General features: G+C 44.6%; 1 non-coding gene across 1 annotated transcript; it reads right to left on the bottom strand.

Annotated features, from left to right (window-relative positions):
• Window positions 1–5,283: 5,283 nt before the first annotated feature.
• Window positions 5,284–5,358, bottom strand: Trnap-cgg (transfer RNA proline (anticodon CGG)). Its single transcript has one exon. It is a non-coding gene; the product is annotated as a tRNA-Pro (tRNA).
• Between the last annotated feature and the right edge of the window lie 376 nt (window positions 5,359–5,734).

Raw genomic sequence — 5,734 nt, 5'->3', positions numbered from 1 at the left:
CGTATGCCTTACTGACAATCATGAGAGTAACTGCTCTGAGAAACTAAGCGGATTACTGCCTAAAGAGCTATTGGCTACCAAGCACCCTACCTAAACGATATTTTCAATGGACTTCTGGGATCTACATGTTACCATGGCGAGTAATCAGGGGCGCAGCAGTATGACTATTATGTAGACTACAACGTCAACCTCATCCACCTCAACAAATCTCCAGTATCACACCCTAAAGAGAGGCAACGGTGAGACATCGGCTCACACGACGTCCAGCCATCTTGCAGACTGGTTAAAAATAACAATCTAGATCGCAATGAAATTTATCTATTACAATAAATTTATTGTGATAAGTATCACAAACATTACTGGAGTCTAGATCGTTATTTTTTACGAAGTCGTAGCACAACGCTATTCTCGTACGGACGATGTTGTCTAAATTTATGACCCTGCAGGCTGGTTTCCGTACACACTGCAAAACCTGAGCACTGCAGAACGCCACCAAGATGAACGAAATACAATGAACTATGAAGATCACGTCATATTCCCTGTAACTTAAATTACTTCAGATAATGGCACTCCCGTTATTTTACTGTTTCACAGTTCTAATATTATTTTTACATAATTTTCTCATGTAATAACATTAGCTTAAGCCTATTTCTTTGACATTCGTTACTATAATATTTTACTCAATGTAGATCCGATACGCTCATATCTTCCTTCTCGCTCCTCCGCCTTGCCTTCTTTGTCCCATCCGAATACCACTCACCCAGTTCTTTTTCAGCTCCCTCCTCTTCCGTTCCATCTTTCCCCACCCCGTCCTCTACCTTCATTACTTATCCATTTAAGTCGCAGTTCAAGTTGCAAGTATTCTGACATGCAGCCCCATTTCTTTACCCACCCAACCTCCCCCCCCCCCCCCACCCCACCACCACCAACACCAACAACATTTCGTTAAATAATCTAACCACCACGAATGAAACAGCTTCCAAGTCTGGTTACTTTACAAATGTCTTCAAAAATTGCTGTTAACCATATAAATCCCTAAGGTGCTCCGTTTTAAGAAATTATAGTGCTTCACAAATCTCAATGTTTATGACGTCATATTTCCTATATGTCATGTAATTTGGTAAGTATATTCAGTCGCATGAGGATAATCGCTGCAAAATATGATAATAATAGAGCGCACTAATTAAGTAATAAATTAGAACGCCATGCTCGATGCAAAAATTGTCAAAATGTACGCCTGAAAATTTTTTCTTTTCATTATTTTGTGAGAAGTGTCAGCGAGAAAACATTTCGAGTCTTGAAATTATATGTAAGGTTTTCTGGAAGTTTCTATGTGTTCCAGATAATTTGTGCTCCATGAGGTATACTACCTAAAGATATTTACACAATTTCTTTTTTTAAAACTTCACTTAATATGTTAAACGTTTAAAAAAGATTACACCTTTTAATGAGTAGAGTTGGATATAATTGTAAATTTTTAAATTCCGTCAGTAATTGTATGAAGTTTACAAAATGAAATTGTTGTTGGTGGTACCTGCACCATTTTAGCCACTAAGTGATGTACATGGACACAATGGATTTTTACAGAAGTAAATAGATAGAGGAAAGAGTTACCCGCAATACTTTTCTACTTATTGTAAAACAGTGGAATGTGCATGCATATCGTTTTTTGTTTTCTGATCTGAAGATACTCGACTTTGATCGAAACTGCAACTGAGACGGTAAAGTAAACTATAGATGTCAAATGTTACGTATCAGGTGTTACCTCTAGTACCTCACGCCGCGGAAGTCGAACACGCGCCCCAACAAATGGATGTGGTCAGCCCATAGAGGGCTCCGCATCCGCGGCGGCTATTCCGCGCAGCGGCTCTAGCACAGCGAGCGCGCCAACGCTACGCCACGTGCAGACAGCGGCCAATAGCCGCTCCCTCCAGTTTCGTATATAGGGACCCGCTCTGCCCTATTCCAGTTGTCCTCTCCCCTCTCCTCTATCTCCTGTACACGGCAGACATGCCCCAACCCCCCATCCAGTTCACCTCTTGCAATATGCTGAAGACACCGCATTCCTCGCCCTCGCTCCTACCCTCCAACGGTCCCAACGCCTTCTCCAGAATCACCTTGACCTTTTTGCTGCATGGTGTAACCAGTGGCTCCTGATAGTCTTTCCAAGACCCAGGCAATCACCGTAGGTCGTACCACTCGCTCCTTCCGGCTCCTGGATTTCTCCCTTACTGTCTGCGCCCGTCCTGTCCGCCTCACCCCCACCGTCACCTACCTTGGCCTCACCATTGACCGTCACCTCACCTGGATACCTCATCTCCGCTCCATCCAATCCAAAGCCCACAACCGCCTCCGACTCCTCACTGGCCGGACATGGGGGTTGCACCCCTCTACCATCCTCCACACCTACAAATCCTTAATCTGTCCCATCCTCTGTTATGCCATTCCTGCCTGGATATCTGCCCCCCCCCCTCCAGATGCTTGAGCGTCATGCATTCCGCCTTGCCTTCCGTATATGCCTCCCGTCCCCCATGCGGATCCTCTATGACCTCATTCCTTTCCCCCATCTGCTCCTATTCCTCGAACATATCCGCATCCTCTACACCTCCTGCCGCCTTGCTTCCCCTCACCCCCAGGTTGCTCCTCTCCTCTCCCATCCCCGCCCACTGCCGCGTATTCACTGTTGTGTCACCCCCTACCCTCCATCTCTACACCCTTCATTTCCTTTCCCAAGGTGGCTTCCATCAACTCCCCCTCACGGATGACGCCCTCTCTCCCTCCATTTCTCTCTCCTATCAACTCTGATCCTCACTCCCCCTCCTTTCCTCTGTCCTTTTCCAAGGCTTCCTGTCCCCCCCTTCCATTTTTCCCCACCTCCCCTCTCTCTGCCACCTTCTCTCCCCTGTCCTTTTTCATTTCCCTTCTCTGCCTCTTCTCATTCCCTCTCGCGTCTGCCCTGCCCCTCCCCCCTTTATGAGTCCTCTTCCTCCTTGGTTCCCCCCCCCTTTTCGTTTTTCCTTCCTGCCTCCTTGTTCTTCCCCCTCCTCCAGGTCCCCCCCACCCCCCATCTGCCTTTGGCTCGGGAGTGTCATTTCTGTGCCGCCATTTTCGTGCAGTGTTTTACAGTGAGTGTCTTACAGTGATTGTTCCGTGTTGTGTTTTTTGGGAAGTGTTGCGAACGGCCATCATACTGTCGCTGGGTGAGCCTTTTATCTGTTGCGAACAGAAACCAGACTGTCGCCATGTTTTTTTTAATTGTGTGTGTACTATGTTACTTGTCTGATTCCTGTGTCTTTTATTAACATTGCCAACCCCTTTTGCTTTCTGTTTCAAATTTCCGCATTTTTCCTCCATTTCACACTTTAAGTCACCATTTTCTCGCCAGTTTTTCTTGTTTCTTTTCTTCTTCCGTTTTTAAAATCAAAAAGTCTGTAGGCTGTAGAGCAGCGTAGTAAGCTGCTGCCAGCCAGCCTCCTTCGAGGAGAATTGAAAATCAATAAAGGAAAAAAAAACCTAGTCCAGTCAGTCTGGTACTCGCTCTGGATTGAGCTTCTATCTCAGCGGTACTGCGTTCTTGTCGTTGCTCGTTGTTGACTTTTGCCTGGCTATGGTTCCTAGTGGATTTACTTTTGGTGTTTGGTGTTGTGGTTTCTACAAGCCTCCGTTGTTTATCTCTTCCTTGTTGTGCCGCGTCATAGAGGTCGTAGTCGGTTGTCGTTGGTCTGTCGTTGGACTCGTCCTTGTGTTTACCCGGTGGTGCGTGCTCCACCGCCGGCGGCTTCCCCGCCTGGCGGCTCCGATCCGCAGCCCAAGGCGTTCCCGCAGTTGGTTGTGGTTACTACATTACCCATAGCTGCACTCACGTACCAGTAGGTTTGTTATGAGGAGTGATGGTGTGTAAGTAAGCTATTCTGCATGAAATAACTTCAGCTACAGTCTAGTGTCGGTGTAAGTAAGAGCTTGTAATTTGCACCACCCCCTTCCAACACATTTGACGTGGCAGGACGCACAGTTTAGCTGTCGAGTGGTGTGTGCCGAGGAGCTTGGGCAGGAGTGCACATCTATGCAATGTGCTGTTTAAGTAGCTATGCAGTATACAACGTGTACATTATGCAGCAAATATAATGAGTTTTCTAACATGACTAATGTTCACTAATGTAAAATAAAATGTTCCATTCCCTACTTCACCCTCTTAGGGATTGACTTTTATTATTTTAATTTTTTTAATTTTTTTTTCTTTGCAGAATTGCCTATGTTCTTCCTCGGGATTCAAGATGTACCTATGACAGAGTTCACTGAAATCATTTCAGCGACTTAGCAGTGAATGTACTCAGAACATTGGATCGCATTGCGCAGAATATATCAACAAATAAAAACATAATATGATAAAGTTCAAAAGGTAAAGATGAATATGTCGACTAATTAGCCTTATATTCTTCAGATCAAAAAACATCTTTTATTACAGTCTTTCTAAAGCAGCCTACGTTCATCCTCAGCATTCGCCCAGTGCGTTTACCAAATTTCATGAAAACTGGTTCGGCTGTTTAGCTAGGGAAAGGCAACAGACAAACACTCTTTCATATCTACAGTACCAGTATAGACTAGGCAGTCTGTTATCACTGTATATAGGGTGACACAGCTGCCGTATGCAACCCGCAATGTTATCACTGGCCTTCAAAATCCAAACGCCATATTTTTATATTCTCTCGCTCGCTACGCGTTAATTTTTAGCCTTACAGAAATAATGAACAGAAGCCTTTCGTAGGAATTTTAATTTAGTTAAATTTTTTACTGGGATACGTTTTTGCAGGAGGCCACGGTTATCGAGTTATTCAAGAAAAAAAAGGTGATAATCAAACGTACCCTTCCACCACCCCCAACACTCCGCTCCCACCAGTCAGGACTGCCATCATGGCACTCCCTCCAGCCACTGTATAAAAATTTGCGAGTGCAAGAATTATTTGTCATATTCGACTTGTTTAGGTCTTCATTGACCTGCTTTATTACGCCATCGGCTTAGCCGATAACTTGCAAATTTGAAGTTTGTGTAAATTTTACCTAATAATTTTGTGAATGTTACCAGCTTGAAATAAATAATAATTACGTCGTTGTATTCGTCAGACTTAATGACTACGAAACTGCTGTGTTTGTAATAGTTAAATTTTGACCGAATTATCAACGTAATGAGTTTCAGCATAACATTTTGGAAGGTATCCAGAATGAGATTTTCACTCTGCAGCGGAGTGTGCGCTGATATGAAACTTCCTGGCAGATTAAAACTGTGTGCCGGACCGAGACTCGAACTCGGGACCTTTGCCTTCCGCGGGCAAGTGCTCTACCAACTGAGCTACCCAAGCATGACTCACAACCCGTCATCACAGCTTTACTTCCGCCAGTACCTCGTCTCCTACCTTCCAAACTTTACAGAAGATCTCCTGCGAAACTTGCAGAACTAGCACTCCTGAAAGAAAGGACGGGGCGTGAGTCGTGCTTGGGTAGCTCAGTTGGTAGAGCACTTGCCCGCGAAAGGCAAAGGTACCGAGTACGAGTCTCGGTCCGGCACACAGTTTTAATCTGCCAAGAAGTTTCATTTTGGAAGGTAGTTTTCCTTGCATTATCCTCACTGACATGTTTAAATTAATAATATAAATGAAATACACCACGATACTAGTGGCGTAATGACCTGATCAACAGAGACTAAAAAATGTCGAATATCGGGGATAGTTCATAAAAC

This window comes from Schistocerca nitens, chromosome 7 (genome assembly GCF_023898315.1).
Source record: "Schistocerca nitens isolate TAMUIC-IGC-003100 chromosome 7, iqSchNite1.1, whole genome shotgun sequence".
In the NCBI taxonomy this organism is placed as follows: domain Eukaryota; kingdom Metazoa; phylum Arthropoda; class Insecta; order Orthoptera; family Acrididae; genus Schistocerca; species Schistocerca nitens.
The sequence above is the reverse complement of the archived record's forward strand: the minus strand, read 5'-3'. Positions and strand labels throughout refer to the sequence as shown.